At 43.0% G+C, this 22,254-nt stretch overlaps 2 non-coding genes across 2 annotated transcripts; both read left to right on the top strand.

Annotated features, from left to right (window-relative positions):
• Positions 1 to 12,283: 12,283 nt before the first annotated feature.
• Positions 12,284 to 12,357, top strand: Trnas-cga (transfer RNA serine (anticodon CGA)). Its single transcript has one exon. It is a non-coding gene; the product is annotated as a tRNA-Ser (tRNA).
• Positions 12,358 to 12,583: 226 nt separating this feature from the next.
• Positions 12,584 to 12,658, top strand: Trnas-cga (transfer RNA serine (anticodon CGA)). Its single transcript has one exon. It is a non-coding gene; the product is annotated as a tRNA-Ser (tRNA).
• Positions 12,659 to 22,254: the final 9,596 nt, after the last annotated feature.

Here is a 22,254-nt window from a genome sequence, read left to right on the forward strand (position 1 = left end):
CTGTGCCAGAAAAATTTATTGTAAGAGCAGATATATATGCGTTATCCGGCGACCTTCATTGAGGTAAGAATTTTTTTTCTTTTTTTATTCAGAATGATCTTTCAGGGCCATGATGCAGCACTGCTGACATCCAAAATCTACCATGTTAAATTCACAGTCAATTATTGATAAGTTATAAGTGAGTGACAATATAATTGAGAGGTTAGTTACATTGTATTATTACCAGGTTACTGAATTTATTTTTTGTTGGGAGGTTACACTGAATGTGAATGACATAATTATAATTTTTTACTGTTGAGAAGTTTAGGAATTTTTCTGTTTTGAGGTTACAGTAAATGAGAATACATTTTAATTTTTGTGGGGAGGTTACAATGTAAGTTTTTCTGCGTGCACCGTGACAAAAGTAGAGAGGGTACGCCATAATGTGAGTGATTGTTGTTGTTGGAAGTCTTGCCTATCCAGTAAACACGTCTATTTAGTTTTCTGACTTCAGAGGTGTTCTCAAAATTTATTGAAAGTGTAGAAGCTAAGTGGATTACAACTGGTCTTTGTACTGTTTGTAAAACTGACATGGCATTCGATAGGAGTTTCCTACATTTCGTAAGAAATGAAAACCTTAAGATAAGTTAATGCATGATACTGGGTCCCTCCTACGCCATACTGGTCACTAGCGCTGACATCTGTTAGTGTGCTGGTGAACTACTCCACAATAGCGTTTAAATGTACTTTGGGCCTAAACGAATAATTAAGAATGGGGCTTTTAAAATATATGTTGGAAAACTGACTGAATACTGGGTACAGTGTATTTAGAAAATATTTTCTTTTCTGTAATAATTCTGTGCAGCTGGTCCCGGCGGAGGTTCGAGTCCTCCCTCAGGCATGGGGTGTGTGTTTGTCCTTAGGATAATTTAGGTAAAGTAGTGTGTAAGCTTAGGGACTGATGACCTTACCAGTTAAGTCCCATAATAATAAAAAAATACTGTAATTATTCCTTCACCTACTTAAGATAGAGGATCTGTAAAAAGAAAGGAGGCAGAATGGAATGGGACAAGAGGTCGATGAAGGAGGCAGTTGAAGCAAGAAGCCAGTCAAACTTATCGAGTGCCATTTACAAGCTTGTAACCACGTTATAAAAAGGAAAAATATAACATTATGGGTGTCAGTAACATTTTAGCAAAAACTATGCAAGTGGAAAGGATCTGAAAAACTTTCTTGCCAACAGAAAATATATTCGGGGAAAAAGAGAATTTGGACTGACACAGAAATATGAACGTATTGCAGCCTTCAAATTAGCTGTCAAGAACATCGTCAAATACCCCTGGAAAGACATGGCTGGAAATTATTGGTGATGGCACTAGGTAGAAGAAACAATCTTCTTTCTTTAAGAAAAACAGACGGCCTCTCGAAAGCAAGAGCAGCCGCACTAAGCGGAGAGACTGCGAAACAGCTTTCGAACTTTTAAACGAGGTTCTTACAATTCTCTCCCTGCAAGAAAAACCAATTCGTATATATAACATGGATGAAACAGGGTTGTTACTCAATAATATACCTCTTAATGTTATTGCAGAGAAAGGAACAAAAGAGGTGCTTTCTTTAATCAGCTCTGAAAGAGGTTTAAATGTTACGGTTATTCCTTGTTGCAAAGCAGCCGGTGCATAATTACCACCACTTATTATCTTCGAGGGGCAAAGACACAGGTCGGAAGCTGACTGTTAACTTGATCAATGGGTTCATTTCATACATGAGTGAAAGTGGATAGATAAATGGGGAAATAGCTCAATGGTTCAATCATTTTCAAGAAAACATAGTGCTAGGAAAAGTACAATTTATTTTGGATGAGCAACTGCCAAATTCTTCACAATCAGCACTGGAATTCTGCAGGGAGAATGAGATCAAAATGTTCTGTTTACTGCCACACACTACCCATGTGCTACAGCTCTTGGATAGATGCGTTTTCAAGACCCTCAAAACACATTACTTTGAGATGACAACGAAATGACAGAAATCCCAACACCAAAATGGGCAAAGTTCATTTCAATGGAATATTCAACAAAGTATGGATATCAACCCGTCAGTGAGCTTTCAGTAAGTGGATTTTCCTCTAAGGGGATCAACCCATTTAACACAGATGCAGTAGAGGATTGGTGGTTTGCTGCTTCTGAAGCCCTAAGAGCAAACAACGAAACAACCATGGAAAATGGTACAATAATCAGCAATTCATCAACAGCTATCCCAGAAGACTTCACTTCGGGTATCGATCCTTTTCCACAGAAACAAGCTGAAAGAAAAACCTCCAGAACTGTACCAAAAACTCGTCGCACAACGTCTCCAGACAACATTCCTGTGGTGAGGGCAAAGAAGGAGTGTGGCCTACTAGCGCAGCAAGTAGCAAAAAAGAAAGCTTTTGAACCTAATGGCGACGGAAGAAGAAGAGCCAGTATCAGTAAGAGAGCTAATGTTGGCCTATTCAAGAAGACAAATAACAAAATCAGAAGAAAAGATTTTGGCGCCGATTCGGACTGCAATGTCGATGAACTTGTGCCTCTAAATGATTCAGAAGACGAGTAAATGGAATGAGAATGTGCATTCTGCCAGGGGAAATGGTCACGTGTAGCGGATGAAGATAAACGTGAATGGATACAAGGAAAAAGTGTATCACCTGGTATCAGGAACATTGCGTCGGTGCGAAACGTGGTAAGGAATTTTACTGTGGACGCTGCACATGATTTACAAGAACAGAAACATTTCTAAAAGCCTACATTCCATTAAAGTGAAATTATTATTGTAATTGTTATTGTATTATTTGAGGTAAAGTGTATCAAACAGGAACAAGCGTATTTTCAGCTAAACTTCCATGTTATTTAACCGTGTATCTGCCGATAATTTATCTTTTCATATATCCGCGACCACCATCCGAACAGCCCTACTGAAATGCACTTTTGTCCAATCGGAAGAGCAAATCGAATAACAGTGTAACATACAGGGCTATTACTAATGATTGAAGCGATTTCATAAATTCACTGTAGCTCCATTCATTGACTTATGGTCACGACACACTACAGATACGTAGAAAAACTCATAAAGTTTTGTTCGGCAGAAGCCGCACTTCAGGTTTCAGGTTTCTGCTGCCAGAGCGCTCGAGAGCGCAGTAAGACAAAATCGCGACATGAGCCGAGAAAGCGTATGTCGTGCTTGAAACGCACTCACATCAGACAGTCATAACAGTGCATCGACACTTCAGGACAAAGTTCAACAATGATCCACCAACTGCTTACTCCATTCGGCGATGGTATGCGCAGTTTAAAGCTTCTGGATGCCTCTGTAAGGGGAAATCAACGGGTCGGCCTGCAGTGAGCGAAGAAACGGTTGAACGCGTGCGGGCCAAGTTTCACGCGTGGCTCATGCCACAAACGGAGACCAACGGCGCCGACTTCATCTTTCAACAGGATGGTGCTCCACCGCACTTCCATCATGATGTTCGGCATTTCTTAAACAGGAGATTGGAAAACCGTTGGATCGGTCGTGGTGGAGATCATGATCAGCAATTCATGTCATGGCCTCTACGCTCTCCCGACTTAACCCCATGCGATTTCTTTCTGTGGGGTTATGTGAAAGATTCAGTGTTTAAACTTCCTCTACCAAGAAACGTGCCAGAACTGCGAGCTCGCATCAACGATGCTTTCGAACTTATTGATGGGGGCATGCTGCGCCGAGTGTGGGAGGAACTTGATTATCGGCTTGATGTCTGCCGAATCACTAAAGGGGCACATATCGAACATTTGTGAATGCCTAAAAACACTTTTTGAGTTTTTGTATGTGTGTGCAAAGCATTTTGAAAATATCTCAAATAATAAAGTTATTGTAGAGGTGTGAAATCGCTTCAATCATTTGTAATAACCCTGTACATGTTTGACAGTCGTGGGCCGGCCGAGGTGGCAGAGCGGTTCTAGGCGCTGCAGTCTGGAACCGCTGCTAGCTAGGTTAGTTAGGTTTAAGTAGTTCTACGTCTAGGGAACGGATGACCTCAGAAGTTAAGTCCCATAGTGCTCGGAGCCATTTGAACCATTTTTTTGATAATCGTGTACAACCACCTTAGGATAGAGAGGCTCATAGGCTACATGACTAAAACGAAAATTTAGCTAATAATTTTCCTGAAAAAATTTGATGTAAGTTGAAATTATTCTTATTTCCTTGCTATACTCTTCTAACATTTTTCCATCTGTATCGTTTTCATTGGACTTTCCCCTATGGATCAGAAGAGGGGAAGCTACAGTTATCTGTTCAAGGACATAGGATTCGCTTCTGATAAGCAGGAGCGAAAACGGAAAGTTATCAATTCAAGACATTTGCATAAAACTTACGAAAGAGACGTAGAGAGAGTACTTTGTCATTCACCAAGTTTTTCACTCTCAGTTCCTGTTTAATATTTCCTGAGGTATCTTCCGCGTCTGTATTGTAGTTTATTTTTCACAGTCTCTAAATTATTTTTGTGTGGCTCAGTTTCGTCTGCTTTCCAATCCTCAATTTCTCTGAATTTTTTGCTTCAGCTTGCTTGGAGCTGAATAGCTGTGATATCCAGTAGAACTTGAACCAGGCATTTCACTCTCACACTTGTTTCGAACGCGAATACAGGGTCCTTATGAACGTAGTTTGCATCTCAGTTGCATTTGCATTTTATCATATATGTGACTTTCTTTCCTGCGTACAAGCACAGCGTTGCCTTATAAACGCTGGCTTCTTTCGCTTCAGTCTGTGAACGCTACACTAGCGCCAGTGGGCAGACTAGTTGTTTTTATTCAGATGTGCACTGCTGCCTGGCTGTGTGCGGTACTATCTCTGTTTAGCCGCACCTGGGATCTCGCAGAGCAGAGCACGGGGATTTTTGACTGCGGTAGCCAGTCTGAATGGTCACTGTGAGAATTTCAGACAACGTGATCTAACATAAAACTACTCTCTGCTAGCTTTTTATGTTGTGGGGCCACAATGGTGCCAGTTTTCCGACGGAAACCAGGGGTTGCGACAAGTAGTTTCATACACTATATGATCAAAAGTATCCGAACATTCAAAAAACATACGTTTTTCATATTAGGTGCATTGTGCTCCCACCTACTGCTAGATACTCCACATCACCGACCTCAGTAGTCATTAGACATCGTGAGAGCCGAATGGGGCGCTCCGCGGAACTCACGGGCTTTGAACGTGGTTAAGTGATTGGGTGTCACTTATGTCATACGTCTGTACGTGAGATTTCCACACTCCTAAAATCCCTAAGTCAACTGTTTTCGATGTGCTAGTCATGTGGAAGGCGGTGGTGTTATGGTGTGGTCGTGTTTTTCGTGGAGCGGGCTTACGCGTCTTGCTGTTTTGCGTGGCACTATCACAGCACAAGCCTACATTAATGCTTTAAGCACCTTCTTGCTTCCCATTGTTGAAGAACAATTTAGGGATGGCGACTGGATCTTTCAACACGATCGAGCACCTGTTCATAATGCAGGGCCTGTGGAGGAGTGGTTACATGACAATAACATCCCTGTAGTGGACTGACCTCCACAGAGTCCTGACCTGAATCCTATAGAATACCTCTGGGTTGTTTTGGAATGCCGACTTCGTGCCAGGCCTCACCGACCGACATTGGTACCTCTCCTCAGTGAAGCACTCCTGAAGAATGGGCTGCCATTCCCCAAGAAACCTTCCGGCACCTGATTGAACGTATGCGTGCAAGAGTGGAAGCTGTCATCAAGGCTAAGGGTGGGCCAACACCATATTGATTTCCAGCATTATCGATGGAGGGCGCCACGAACTTGTAAGTCATTTTCAGCCATGTGTCCGAATACTTTTGATCACGTAGTGCATGCTCTTGGATAAAGGGTCAAATTTCAATCTCATCACTTCCGTTTCTTGCAAAGCATATTGATTTTGAGTCATGTTTGTGTAAATTAATTTCTAATGTCACATACAAGGCTAATCCGGAAAGTAAGGTTTTTTGAAATACAAAAAATGAATTTATTTTAATGAAATTTACATGTATTGTAGTGTAACTTTTGCATTATTTTCTCACATAATCACCATTTCCCTCAGTACATTTCGTCATTAGTGATTTTGATTCTGTATTATAGATGTCTCCCGCGGCTTTTTTCAGCCAGTTCTTCACTTCCATTTTCACCTCTTCGTCGTCGGAGAAGTGTTTTCCACGAAGGTGTTCCTTTAGTTTAGTGAACAGATGATAGTCACTAGGTGCGAGATCAGGCTGTGAGAGGCGTGGCTTAAAACAGTCCAACCAAACGAAGCCAACAACTCTTGTGTTGCATGAGCTGTGTGCGGACGCGCGTTGTCATGAAGGAGACAGACTCCCGTTGTCAGCATCCCGCGACGTTTGTTTTGTACGGCTCTGCGATATTTCTTCAAGGTCTCACAATATCTTGCAGCATTTATTGTTCCACCTCATTCCAAAAAATCAAAGAGCAGAACCCATTTTCTGTCCCAAAACACTGACACCGTTTGTCGCTGTTGGTTGAGTTTTGAATTTTCTGGCTGGGCAAACGAGTATGACGCCACTGTACTGAGTGTCGTTTGCTCTCTGGAGTATGGTGATAAGCCAAAGTTTGGTCTCCTCTCACTACAGAGTTGAGGAAAAACTCGCCATCTGTCTCGAAACGATCAAGAAATTCGCGAGCGGCATCGACTCTGTTCATTTTCTGTACTTCGGTAAGCATCTTGGGCACTCATAACACACACAGCTTACAATAATTTAATCGATCAGTTACGATTTCATGACAAACAGTTCATGGGATGTTTGGACAAACTGTATGTAGGTCGTCAGTTGTCGAACGGTGATCAGAGAGATGTTCTTAAATTTTCTGCACCGCATCATCAGTCGCAACAGGCAGCCTTCCGCTTCAGTCTTCATCGTGAATTTCCGTCCTTCCACAACTGAAATTCCATACCCATTTCGTCACATACTGCCTTGACATTACGTGCTCTACATAAACTGAAACAATTTGGCCGGCCGGTGTGGCCGAGCGCTTATAGGCGCTTCAGTCTGGAACCGCGCGCCCGCTACGGTCGCAGGTTTGAATCCTGCCTCGGGCATGGATGTGTGTGATGTCCTTAGGTTAGTTAGGTTTAAGTAGTTCTAAGTTCTAGGGGACTGATGACCTCAGCAGTTAAGTCCCATAGTGCTCAGAGCCCATTTTGAAACAATTTCGCCCTTAGCATTTAGACAGCGAATTACAGCACGCACATCGCACTTGACGGAAGCCGGAACGAGAACTTTCAATTCTGTCACCACAACACTAACCGAACAGCTACTGATTGTTTTGGAACGTTAGTTCCTTCTGTTGGCTTCCCGCTATGCGGTTGTGGTACCAAATTCCCCCACGGACGTTCCAAGCCAAAGCTACATGCCTTGTAACCTCAGTTTCCGGATGATCCTCGTATTTATTCGAACTATAATGAAAATCAACATTTGTTTGCGGTCAGTTCAGAACCATGTCCGGTATACAGTTGTGATTAACACATCTGTGAACACTGGTGGCATCGTAACTATTTCTCAATTAAAGTGGGAAGAAATCTTTCATCGTGTCGTTTTATTCTTCTAGCTAAATACTCGTAACTACGTCACTGATAATTATTGTGCGGCTTTTTAGGCAAATTGTAAACATCCATTATTTGTCGTGCAAATAACTTTTTTTAATATTAGAATGTCTTTCTAGTGCAGTTTGCGTTCGTCCGTTCATTGCAATCAAAGATTTCCTGTGTCTGAACTTACAACCACTCGGCTTTATGTTCGCTCACAAGTACTGTGTTTCCTCAGCGTACCGAGTCTATTTTGGTGGTTTTGTTTTCATCAGAAATCCATTTACTTTGCTTCGCCAAACCCTCTTATCCTGTCTTTCGTACGTTATAGCTATCAAGTAAGTCGTCGCGATGCAGACTGCTGATGTACGCAGTTCTACATCTACATCTACTTACATACTCCGCTAAGCACCAAGCGGTGTGTGGCGGAGGGCGCTATTCGCATCATATCTCGCCCCATCTGTTCCTCTCGCGGATCACGCGAGGAAGAACGACTGTCTGAACGGCTCAGTACGAGCTATAAGTTCCCTTATCTTTGAATGGTGATAATTGCGCGATTTGAAAGTTGATGGTAATAACATATGCTGTACATCCTCGGCGGAGATCGGATTTTGGAATTTAGTGGGCAGCCCCTTCCGTTTAGCGCGTCTTCTATCTTCAAGTGTGTTCAAACTTTCTATGAGATTTGTAACGCTCTCGCGATGGCTAAATGTACCAGTGACGAATCTTACCTCTCTTCTTTGGACCTTCTCAATCTCTTGAATCTGACCCAACTGATAAGGGTCCCATACCGACGACCAATACTCTAAGACTGGACGAACTAAAGTTTTGTAAGCAATTTGCTTTATTGAAGGACTGCATCGCTTCAGGATTCTACCGATAAACAGCAGTCAGAACAGCGACGTCGTAATCAGTTTCGTAACATAAATTTCGTCATTGTTCATTGTAATTTAAAATTTGTTGCCCTGCGTGCTTGGTTTCCGATTGTACGGATTGCAGCTGCATGTTCTTCACTAGTTACATTTACAAGGTGAGGGTCATTATTCTTCTATCCACCAGTCTACAGTATTAGTGGTTGAAACGTATTAATAAGCTGTTTCTTTCAGAAATTTTTCAGTAAAATTTCCGTCGTGCTTGTGAAAGCACTCCCGTTATCACTAAAATCTCCTGGTCAGATTCAATGTAACATGCGCTACAAAGCTATTAGCTTTTCCCATTCCTTTTGAAAATAGTTCAGGAAAGACTTTAAGCAACCTAGATTGGATTAAAAGCAGTCTATTGGATTAAAAGCAGTCACTGAAAGTACATTGTCATGGATGCTAAGGCCAAACAAATCAAAGGCATCTAAACCGAATACGTTCTCACTGTCTCTTGATTTTAGTGTAATAAAATTCACTGTCCTAGTGTGACATTTGTAAGTGGCAAGCAAACTACATTGACCAAGCACTGGAATATCCTGTTCGCGGTAAGCAGTGAGGTACTTGATATATTTAAAAAAGCGTGGTGAGCCTAACATTTCGTACGTGGCATGATTAAGCAATGTTACTGAGGCATCTGTGTGTGACTGAAAGTTCACACTAAGGTCAGCAGTTCGTAATGAGGCAAACAGTTTGTTAGAACGTCGTTGCACAGCACTAGGGCGAGAAGGAGGTACAGCCTTAATCTTACCATAGTCAGAACCTGTTGTACGTTTTGAAAACACAGTGTTCACTGCGTGTGCACGATCCCGCTTTTTCTCGGAGCGGGCAAAATTGGCGATTTTCTGCCGTTGCAAACAAACTGCTTGTACATGGCCTGCTTTTCCACACGTGTAACTGGCTGCATTACATGATGGGCAGTCCTGTCTTTTATGGCTAGCAAAGCACTAGGGCAAGACTTCACTAAATTCACTAGCCACTTTACATGTCTACGTGGCTATTCGCGGGGCTGTGTACGCGCTTGTCGTTGTGGCTGCTTGAGGTGCTCGCGAACAAGGGGTGAGTAGACCCGACACATCGGAACCTGGTCAAGCTTATCGGCCGCTATGGCACCCGAATCATATTGCTGTAAGATTTGCAACACTTGGACAAGAGATGGATCAGAGTGGCTCAAATGGCTCTGAGCACTATGGGACTTAACTGCTGAGGTCATCAGTACCCTAGAACTTTGAACTACTTAAACCTAATAACCTAAGTACAACACAAACATCCAAGCCCGAGGCAGGATTCGAACCTGCGACCGTAGCGGTCTCGCGGTTCCAGACTGAAGCGCCTACAACCGCTCGGCCACACCGGCCGGCTAGGTTAATTAGGTTTAAGTAGTTCTAAGTCTAGGGGACTGATGACCTCAGATGTTAAGTCCCATAGTGCTTAGAGCCATCTGAACCATTTTGAACTTAACTTGAACAGAGTCCATGTGTTGTGGTACAACCTCATCAGTAATAGTCTTCTTGCAAACAATTTCGGTAATCTTGCTATTACAAACTTTAGTCTCAATGCCGGTAAGTACAAGTCCTTCTATAATCACTAATCTGGTCGCTAGGTACTGTTGGAGCCCGTGACGTGAACTGAGCCCTCTCAGCGAATATTCTGCCAAACGCTAAAATGGATTAGTGAGTCCAGTGAGACACGAGTGAGTGAGTCGGTGGCTGAGGCTCTCCGGCCAGCTGCGGCGGCGGCGGCGGCCTAAATACATGACGTCGCCAAGGCGTTGTCGGGATGTTACTTGTCATGGTGTCTCTGGCCTCTCTCGTGATAGACGAACTTGATCGAGCACCTACTGTCGATCTTCGCACTACATCTTTGCCGATCGGTGTGCTGGCGACAGCTCACGCCAACACATCCAGTTATCGGGGATTCACATTTGAAACCTGGCTGAAAATCAGGGTAAGTTGTTTCAGAATTTTAATTAAACATGAAGCATAATTTTTCAAGACGAGAGCATACTTTTAATACACTCCTGGAAATGGAAAAAAGAACACGTTGACACCGGTGTGTCAGACCCACCATACTTGCTCCGGACACTGCGAGAGGGCTGTACAAGCAATGATCACACGCACGGCACAGCGGACACACCAGGAACCGCGGTGTTGGCCGTCGAATGGCGCTAGCTGCGCAGCATTTGTGCACCGCCGCCGTCAGTGTCAGCCAGTTTGCCGTGGCATACGGAGCTCCATCGCAGTCTTTAACACTGGTAGCATGCCGCGACAGCGGTGACGTGAACCGTATGTGCAGTTGACGGACTTTGAGCGAGGGTGTATAGTGGGCATGCGGGAGGCCGGGAGGACGTACCGCCGAATTGCTCAACACGTGGGGCGTGAGGTCTCCACAGTACATCGATGTTGTCGCCAGTGGTCGGCGGAAGGTGCACGTGCCCGTCGACCTGGGACCGGACCGCAGCGACGCACGGATGCACGCCAAGACCGTAGGATCCTACGCAGTGCCGTAGGGGACCGCACCGCCACTTCCCAGCAAATTAGGGACACTGTTGCTCCTGGGGTATCGGCGAGGACCATTCGCAACCGTCTCCATGAAGCTGGGCTACGGTCCCGCACACCATTAGGCCGTCTTCCGCTCACGCCCCAACATCGTGCAGCCCGCCTCCAGTGGTGTCGCGACAGGCGTGAATGGAGGGACGAATGGAGACGTGTCGTCTTCAGCGATGAGAGTCGCTTCTGCCTTGGTGCCAATGATAGTCGTATGCGTGTTTGGCGCCGTGCAGGTGAGCGCCACAATCAGGACTGCATACGACCGAGGCACACAGGGCCAACACCCGGCATCATGGTGTGGGGAGCGATCTCCTACACTGGCCGTACACCACTGGTGATCGTCGAGGGGACACTGAATAGTGCACGGTACATCCAAACCGTCATCGAACCCATCGTTCTACCATTCCTAGACCGGCAAGGAACTTGCTGTTCCAACAGGACAATGCACGTCCGCATGTATCCCGTGCCACCCAACGTGCTCTAGAAGGTGTAAGTCAACTACCCTGGCCAGCAAGATCTCCGGATCTGTCCCCCATTGAGCATGTTTGGGACTGGATGAAGCGTCGTCTCACGCGGTCAGCACGTCCAGCACGAACGCTGGTCCAACTGAGGCGCCAGGTGGAAATGGCATGGCAAGCCGTTCCACAGGACTACATCCAGCATCTCTACGATCGTCTCCATGGGAGAATAGCAGGCTGCATTGCTGCGAAAGGTGGATATACACTGTACTAGTGCCGACATTGTGCATGCTCTGTTGCCTGTGTCTATGTGCCTGTGGTTCTGTCAGTGTGATCATGTGATGTATCTGACCCCAGGAATGTGTCAATAAAGTTTCCCCTTCCTGGGACAATGAATTCACGGTGTTCTTATTTCAATTTCCAGGAGTGTATGTTATTCTGACAACAGTTCCTAAATGTTTAAAATATGACTGTTCTGGGTAGAGTATATAAAATACCGAGTGTCAATTACAAGAAGAGGGAAAATACAGCAATGAATATAGATTTCAGTGTTGGGGAGTATTTTCTGAAAGTAATTTTCTGGAGTGAAAGATGGACCATGAATAATAGACTGATAAGAAGATAATTGAATGAGTTGAGCGAATAACCAACGAAGTTACAACGAAGAGGTCGTGAATAGAGTTAGAAAGCAAAGAAACTTTATGCCAGGACTTAACAAGAGGAAGGCATACTTAAACAGATCACTTCTTGAGGCATCAAAGCTGTGAGTACCGGACGTGAGTCGTGCTTCGGTAGCTCAGTGGTAGAGCGCTTGCCCGCGAAAGGCAAAGGTCCCGAGTTCGAGTCTCGGTCGGGCACACAGTTTTAATCTGCCAGGAAGTTTCATATCAGCGCACACTCCGCTGCAGAGTGAAAATCTCATTCTGGAAACATCCCCCAGGCTGTGGCTAAGCCATGTCTCCGCAATATCCTTTCTTTCAGGAGTGCTAGTTCTGCAAGGTTCGCAGGAGAGCTTCTGTAAAGTTTGGAAGGTAGGAGACGAGGTACTGGCAGAAGTAAAGCTGTGAGTACCGGACGTGAGTCGTGCTTCGGTAGCTCAGTTGGTAGAGCGCTTGCCCGCGAAAGGCAAAGGTCCCGAGTTCGAGTCTCGGTCGGGCACACAGTTTTAATCTGCCAGGAAGTTTCAAGACGATTATTGTTCGAATACAGCAAGTAGGTTGAAATAGACACAATATTTTGGAGAACTGCACCAAATCAGTATTCGGGCTGAAGACTACAAAATCGTTTAATTTTGTGGTCTGTAATTTCGTTAAATGGCAGCTGTGAATAACGTGTGACTGGTAGTGATTGTGTATGCTTGTCCAAATTGATACGATAAAGGTATGTAGCTTACCACTGACACTGTTATTATTTTACAAAACAACTTTTTAGTGTCAGGTTTTAGGGAAGTAAAGGACACGCTGCCTTCAGATGGGAAGGACGACATCTATAGAGTGTTGCAAGTAAGCAACACTTCACTAACAGCTGACATGGCTTTCACCATCTTGAAATGACACTGTAGTAGTGCTTGAGACTCACGATAAAACCTACTGTGCGTCATTACATGTATTATTACCGACGACTATGCCAGTCGTTAGTTTGAATGGGGAGGTATCGTACATGTTATAAGCTGGGACAGAACATGGTTTTAGTTTGTTCAAAATAGAAAGCGTAAACTGCGAAGATTACAGCAAAGAAAAACGACCGTTGTTTCTAGGCGAATGTACTTGGACACTGACAATTGGTTATGTGATTTGCGCAAGTGAACCTCCCAGTGCTCAGAAAATTCTTCACGTGGCGGAAGCTGACATATTGAGAAATGTGGTGTTGCCGAGGTATGTGGCAACCAGATGCACTATTGTTAATGGTGCTCCTGCTGCGTTAGTTTCTCCTGCTGCTCATGCCTTGCATTCTGCTGCTGGAGCGTTACTTTACCATTATTTTCCGCTCTCATTAAGCTAAGTGGTTCTGGCCCAATTGTAGAAAACTAACAGTCTCACTTCGTTGTTACAGTAGCAGGAACACGTGCTCAGAATCTGTGTAGGGAACCCTAAGGAAAAATGCATGGAGGGGCCCGGGGAGCCTAAAGATGACGAAATGAGATACGCCATGTTCTGCCCCAAATACTGTTTATATGGAACAGTCCGCGTTTTCAAAGATGGCAGTTATATTCACAGGAGAAAACGTCACCAAAGGGACACCGTTCGATTTTCCCGACAGACAAGTTGGGATGTCATGTAAGTAATTACAAGCTCCACGAGCGTTCTGACAGGTTCTTGATACAATAATACACTGTTAAGTCACATTGATGTGATCGTATGTCAGAAGCCTGAACAACTGCCTGGTTAGCCGAGAGCGCTAATGCGCTGCTTCCTGGACTCAAGTAGGCTCGCTGGCCCTGGATCGAATCCACCCAGCGGATTAATGATGGAGGTCGGAGTGCCAGCCAGCCTGAATGTGGTTTTTAGGTGGTTTTCCACATCTCACTAGGTGAATACTGGGCTGGTCCCCACTTCCCGCCTCATTTACACGGCTCGCAGATATTTGAACACACTTGCACTATTCCATGCATTAGACTAGATGCAGACAATTGGGGTACACTAATTCCATCCCAGAGGCTACGGAGTGGTGGCAGGTAGGGCATCCGGCCAAACCTTAAATTAACCTTGCCAAATACGATTTACCATGCCGACCCTGCGTCACTGCAGGAAAAAGGCACAAGCAAAAGGGGAAAGAAGATGTCAGAAGCCTGAATAACCACCTTTTGCAGCACCAGACGTGCAGTAAGAGAGTGAATGAGGTTCTGGAAGGTACCGAGAGGAAAGCGGAGCTTTGCCGCCTCCAGTGTCGTGGCCCGCGATCAGCCCCGTCGCGGTGGTCCCACATATTCTCGACGACTTAAATCCGAAGAGTCTGGTGGCCGGGGCAGGAAGGTAAACTCATCCTGGTGCTCTTAGAACCTCGTACATAGACAGCGAGCTGTGAGACACATTGCATTGTCCTGCTAGTAGATGCTATCGTACTGAGGAAATACAAACCACATGTAGGGGTGGACCTGGATACAAAGGATAGATACATAGTTATGTTGATCCAACGTGTCATGCAGAATGACGAGACTACCTAGGGAATCCGACGAAAACATTGCCCAGGTCATAACGTTCCCTCCCGGGTGCAGGCTGTTTGCTTTCAGATGTTCCACGCCGTACACGACAATGGTAATTAATGTGAAAAGACCAACTGTCGCCACTCGGTGAACGTCCAGTTACAATACTGGCGTGCGAAATCCAACCTTCGTCGCAGATGAACAGCAGTTAGCATGAGTGCACGAACAAAATGTCTGCCTCTGAGGCCCATTCGCTGAAAAGTTCCCTGAACGGTCGTTGTGGAGACTGTTGGCAGTCCTGGGCGGTAACTCTCTAAACAGGTGCACGTCTGTTGGGTACACATCTCGACAGCCGTCTTTCACCCTTGTCATCTATGGCCTGTGGTGCACCACAACTGCCGCAGCGCCGGCTTTGGATAGCACCATTTGGCCATACAAGGTTTATTTTAATCGTGGCGGCACGTGAACAATTTACAAACTTAGCCTCTTCGGAAATGCTTCCACCCTTGGCCCGAAAGCCAATGATCATGCGTTTTTGGGGGGACGGGGGGATTTGGACGTCAGACGGATCTCTCCATGTCCGCATTAGGACAATGACTCCACTGTTTGCCGCGTCACATACTTTATAAACCCTCCACTGCTAGTGCTGCCAGCTACGGACGTGAGTGGTTGTCGCACTTTGACGTCTATCGTGGGCAGTGGTGGCATTAATATGACTGGACCATGTATTATCTTAAATGTTTCACAAACCAGTTAGACATTTTGGTGCATCATGGGGCACTGAGGATCAAAGCCCATAATATTTCATCTGTACATATTGTATTCATGTTGTGTGTTAATAAATTCTAAAGCTACTCTGTGTTGTTACAACTATTTCAGATACCTTATATTGAAACTTTGCCTAACTATATTCGTATTCAAGAAAAATAAATGATAATTAAGAAGGTGAAAAAAACTTTAGGCTGTCTCTATACGAGAGCGACTATTACCAGCAACGAGCTGCCAGTGGTCCAGTGGTAGTTGTGAAACTCAGGGCTCTCCCGCTTCCCAGCCACTCATGTAAGGTGACGCTCGCTAGTCTTATAACTGTGTTTGAAGTGAGTTCTACTAATGAATTCTGTCTGCTTCTTAACTCAAGCACAGGAGATAAGACAAAAAAGGTGACATATAGGTTGACTCTTACACAGAAGATTACAGCAACCAGTTACTTTTGACAATGCTATTTATTTATTTAAACAGCGCCGTTAGCGATTTCGAACCTACAGGTTCATCTTCAGACGGCTAGTTCACGTTTTACTTTAGATTTCGCCTTTTGCTTCACCACGTGACGAAACTTGCTTGGGGCGGTGATGCCGATGAAGAATCCGCGCCATTGTGTTCCAGTGCAGGTTGCTTATTATCTTGCAGCAGCAAAAATTTTGTAACGCACTTATATATATATATATATATATATATAAAATGTAAAGCACCACTCACACATTAAGAAGTTTCATCACGTGGAGATGGCCGGCCGCTGTGGCCGAGCGGTTCTAGGGGCTTCAGTCCGGAACCGCGCTGCTACAACGGTCGCAGATTCGAAACCAGCCACTGGCATGGATGTTTGTGATGTCCTCAGGTTAGTTAGGTTTAAATAGTTCTAAGTCTAGGTGACTGATGACCTCAGATGGTTCAAATGGCTCTGAGCACTATGGGACTCAAGTGCTGTGGTCATAAGTCCCCTAGAACTTAGAACTGCTTAAACCTAACTAACCTAAGGACAGCACACAACACCCAGCCATCACGAGGCAGAGAAAATCCCTGACCCCTCCGGGAATCGAACCCGGGAACCCGAGCGTGGGAAGCGAGAACGCTACCGCACGACCACGAGATGCGGGCTGACCTCAGATGTTAAGTCCCATAGTGCTTGGAGCCATTTTATAACGTGGAGGTATATATACAAAATTAGGCAGACTACTGCAAGATTAAATTTTACGGCACCTCGACTACTGCCCGTAAGGATTGGAGACAATGACACCCTGGCTGGAGTACTGCAAGTCACGGCTCCTTCACACCTGAGTAGAATTGTTGTTTTCTTATTTTCGAGTCCTTGATATTGTAAGGCCATGTGTGTGTTGTATGGCTCCGAGCACTATGGGACTTAACTTCTGAGGTGATCAGTCCCCTAGAACTTAGAACTACTTAAACCTAACTAACCTAAGGACATCACTGTGTGTGTTGGGCCTACTATATTGATGCGCCTACGAGTGATTTAGCGCATGATCATCTGTCATTGTTACTAATCGCAATTTGTGTTCTAGTCCATATGTGTAACAAGTGTACGAGATTTCCCTGTTATAAGTTCCGTGAAGGGAATGATGTCTAGGAGGCAGAGCAATCTTGGCACATGTCTGCGGTTGAGTTATTCTATCAGCAGGCGCTCATATTTTCGCCTCTGAATAATGGCAATTTTAAGGAGTATTGAACTTGTAACCTGTACCGGTAGCCGGTTGTGGCATTAGTTCACATTTTCTGCTCATTAAGCATCCTCGTGCGTAGCCTTATTTGCGCAAATTACTGTTCCCTCTTGGTGTATGTTAGCAGGGTAGTCTTGGCGGCAAATGAGGCGTTCCTGTTCCCTGGGCCCGGAGCAGAGGCGTCTCTGCTTCTTGCCACGGCAGCACTTCCGTAGTCGCACGGCAGCTGGGTTGGCCGGCGGTCTGCCGCCCGTACAAGTCGCGTCATGGCGTCTCAAATTATGTACAGCTGATCGTTTGAGGCGGGGCAGGACAGAGTGTCGCCGATTAAACGGGAACCAGTAGTTCGCTCTGTTTGGCGAATTTAATAAGCTCAGGAGGTTTAAGACGTGTTAGCAAAGCTCGAGGTTCTCCCTCACTACACCTCTTTAACTAGTCGATTGAGCCCTGCACTCTTATTCCTACTTCTCAGCGAGTGAAGTTTTAGACCTGTTATTTATAAGCATAAACTGTCGAACCTTATCTTGGTCCACTCCACTTATCGTGAAACTTGGCGGCTCCTCCCTTGCTGGCTGTGATAGTCGTCTGCCGTAGCTCTCAGCTTACTTAGAATTTTGGGCAATTGCATATTTATTAAAGGTTATTGTCAACGTTTCTGCCGGTTTTTACCAGTTGGAAGTACATTTCTGTTGCATGTACCCTCAACTTATCTTGAATTTTGGGCAACTGTATGTTTATTAAAGATCATTTACAATGTTTGGTTGGAGTCTACCGGTTTGGATTTGTATTTAATTTTATAGCTTCACACTTTGCCTGTTTTGAGGGATTATGTATTTTTTTGCTTTATGGATGTTTTTTATTAAGGCTTGTAATTTCTAAGCTTCCTTCGAACAGCTCGTCAATGGCATGACTTGTGGTCCTTCTTGTATTTGGATGAATGTTATCCAAGTGCGTAACTGTTACCTAATCTTGAAAATTATCAGTACATTTAATCACTATCATTGTAATTCATTCGGGTGATAAAATTGTTTATTGAACCTGCTTGCAACCACGCTCAGTTGATGTGACCTTCTCTTGGTTTTTGGCAACAGTATATTTCGTTTCAAGCTTCACTGTTAATGGTAAAGTTGTTAAAAAAATTTCTTTGTAATGAATTGGGCCTGTTCAGGTGTTGACTGCGAGATTTTTGGTTCTTTTAAAAGCTTTTTTTAAATTATAATGAAATTGTTGTTAAGTAATGAAGCGTATTACACGAAACTTACAAATGACGAAATACGTAGATCCACCCTCCATGTGTTTTCCTTAAAGCTATCACAACCCTTGTTGGGAGGTATCAGACACTTCACAAATTATTTGTACGATAGTGTAGACAAATTACAGATGCAAGACTACTTATTCTTTCAACAGACTAATATTTATATTAGAGACAAACCATTTCAAAAATATTTTCTTGTAGATACTGACCACTAGATGTATTGATACAGTCCGCTTTTTGAGATGGTAATACCAACCATTTACACTGACAAATGTAAATTATCAAAAGTATGGTAACGTAGTTGGATGTTACGAATCATTAGGAATACAATAAGGACCACGTTAGCAAAATAAACGAGTGCAGATAAACTGGACGAAACTGTACGCACTGTCAGCAGCTATAATGGCACCATGTAAACGCACACTTCAAGGACTGTTAATTGGTACCCGCTGACAGCAACCCCCCCCCTCGCCCCCTCATGGGGTGAGGAGGGAGATGAATTGGTACCCGCTGACAGCAACCCCCCCCCCCTCGCCCCCTCGTGGGGTGAGGAGGGAGATGAAACGCCAATACGCAAAACAAAGGTGTGTTAAAGACTTTCTAGGAGACGGATGGGTGATTTATTTTTTTTAACGTGGGGATTCAGCCAGCCCACGGAGAACTCCCAAGAATGGGTCCTCTTCGTGATTGTCTCCTCGGTGAATAGAACACTATCAGGCATAATTATTTGACGCTCATTTTGAAGTAGGTAGACATGTATCGCCACTGATTTTCGATCTGTTGTCTACTACGTACACACTGTACGAAAAGTGGTTGAGAAAGTTAGGCAAAAGTGTAACAAGGCGATTGTGATCCTAATAGGAGAGTCAAACACTTTTAATCCGATTCAGAAACTGTTTTAACTTTTATCTTAGGATGTTAAATTTAACTGATATTGTTTTTTTATCAAAATGAGGAAATCTTCTTACATAATGACTTAAGTATCACATCAGCAAGAACTTGATAACATAACTATGAATAACACATTATTTCATGTAAAATTTGGAATGGATACGAACAAAATTATAAAAGTAGAAGAAAACAAAATTGCAAATGCCATAGAATAAATAATTAGGAGCGAATATATAAAAACCAAGGTTTGGCAAAATAATGAAGGGAAAATTGTACAAAACGCAAAAACAAAGATAACAGAAAATAATGCAATCATTGCTAGCCCCGACAAAGTCAACACAGTCACTGTGATAACTAATGATATGTGTACATATAATAAAGAGAAAACTGTTATGTGAGAATGATATTGCAGCTACAGATAGGGATCCTACGAACGAAATGCAGAAGAAGTCAAGCAAAAGTCTAAAGTAATATAATTAAATTGTCGCTCCTTGGGAGAAAAAAATTCTGGAAATAATGAATCCTACAGCCCCTAAATTAAAAGCACAAATCAAAGTCGAAAAGAACTTAAACCGATAAGGCCACCTGTATATAGTAGAGAAGGCCCATTGTACAAACTACTCAAAAATGTTTACGGATTTTGAACAAATATTATAAATTTCAGCAGCAATATTTATAAAATAGCGTTAGATAGTAAATGCAATAAAAAGTGAACCTGCAGCTGAAGTCGTGACGTTTGTTTCGTTTGATATTGTGAATTTACACACAAATATTCCTAAAAATAAACTGAATATTGTTTATGAATATCTTGGAAGACACGGCACTATGACTCAAACTGAAATAACTGAATTCACAGATGCGTTGTCATATTGTTTGAAATACAATTACTTTACATTCAATGAAAAAAATATACATATGAAATGGTGATCTAAGTGTGAAAATGCCATATCAGGTTTTTCATAAGATATTTTCATTAATAATTTAGAAATGAACTTTATCAGTACCCAAAATTAGGTAAGAGTATAATACTTATGTGTAGATATTAAGTGCAATAAGTCCGATATCAATGAAACTGTGAATTAATTTAGTTGTCTTTATGAAAAAAATGTCTTCATAGTAGAAACTGTCACAATGTGATCTGTCAGTTTCTGAATATTACTATAAAGAGTGCATGTATTTGGAATAATTACCATAGCACACAAAAGAAGCCTTTTCCAGTCTGCCCTTAACGGAAATTTTTAACCTACCTTTGTCAAACTTTGACCATAATGCGGAACTCAAAATAATACAGTATATTGTTGGAAGAAATAACCATCCCGTTGAATATGTATTGAACATCTACAATGCAATTGCTAAGGTAGGGTAAACCACCCAGTTAGTGGCACTTTAAGAACATGTTTGTAGGGTAAATTATGTATCCTCAAATCTTTCCTTGTTTGAAGTATAATTCTAACACAAAACATACTAGAATATTAAAGCAACATTATACTCCAATTACGAAACTTTTATACTTTATTTGCTTAAAAATATCTAAAATTTTACCAGTTATTGGCACAATTTTCCAGTAGTTGCCATGCACATTGCCAGTCATTGGCAACCCCAATTTATAACGACTTTACTTATTATTAATAATATTATTACTCACAACTAGCTGTCACAAGCTGTTCCTAATACTTGGTAATGCAATAGAACGTGAAAATTAAGAAAATAAAGAAAAACTGAGAATCAATTTATTAATTCATTAAAATTACAAAACACTTTATACAAATACAACTATGAATTACAGAAACACCAAATTGAGTTTGTTCTCCTTTCCTTTGTGTGAGTACTATTCCTGAAGAGCTGCTATGCATAGGCCTTTGTGTGATGCAAGCAGTAAGAAGTTATTCCACCGATTCGGAGAAATCATTTTCATCATCAAAGGCATCAGTATTGTCACTATCATGTACCACATAACAATTATGGCATACAAAGAGATCATCATCTGAATCATCAGGGATATGTATTTAATGCCCACTGGGGATGCATGTAGAGTGGAACAGTTTTTTACAGCTATCAAATTCATATCCCTTCTTGGAAGAAACACTTATTGTATATTTGAAGCACATTCCACGAAACTCTTTTTCTTTATTCCTCATGCAACCACTTGTAGCAGCTGGAGCGTTCTCAACCTCTGAATGCTTAGCTTGGGATGTCAGCTCTGTCAGACTGCTGGTATATCTCTTCATTTTCTTCTTTTTATTAATGTGTTCAGTAGCTTGCTTTTTCATTTTATTCTCTTCTCTTTCCTGCCTTCGTTTTTCTTTCTGTTTCATGGCATCCTCCTTCATTTTTACCTTTTCCTCGTGCAGGTTATTCCACTTTCTCGAGGTTAAAACAAATGGGACTCGTTCCACTTGTCGCTTTCCTTTCCTTTTTGGCGTTTCTGTCCAAAGAAGCACTTCGTTTGTATATTTGGTTGGAGTTTTATTTACTATAGGTGTATCTTCTGTGCCATCTCTTACTGATGAAATCTGGCTACCTTCTTCACTCGAGGCATGTTGTGGATTTGAAATGTTCAGATTTTCATCAGAAAGGGACACGCTGGCATCTGGTGTGATTTCAGTAGCTTTCTGTTCCTGTTTTTGGTTTTCATTTTGATTACATTTCCATAGCCGATGTAGAAGAAAGAAATCTTCTCCATGAGCGTTTTCTGTCACATTCTGTATAGTCTCAAATTCATTTATTTTCTCTTCTCCAACAACCTGAACAAAAGTGTCGTATGGAAGAGGCAGGATTTCTGACTTCCTGCTGTTGCTGTTAATATTATTGCGGTTAGAAACATTCCTACCCAAGCACTTTGGGTCCCATGGGTACAACCCGGTAGCCCTGAAAACATTTTTAATTGTGTTTTCAGGGTCCATTTTTTCAATCATTTCTTTCAAGATTGGTGCAAAGTCCTCTTTAGTTATAGCTTTTCCACCGTTGTTTGTTTGCCATGTAAATGCAGCATTCTTCCATTCACTTTTGAGAGG

Source organism: Schistocerca cancellata, chromosome 6, assembly GCF_023864275.1.
Source record: "Schistocerca cancellata isolate TAMUIC-IGC-003103 chromosome 6, iqSchCanc2.1, whole genome shotgun sequence".
NCBI lineage: Eukaryota > Metazoa > Arthropoda > Insecta > Orthoptera > Acrididae > Schistocerca > Schistocerca cancellata.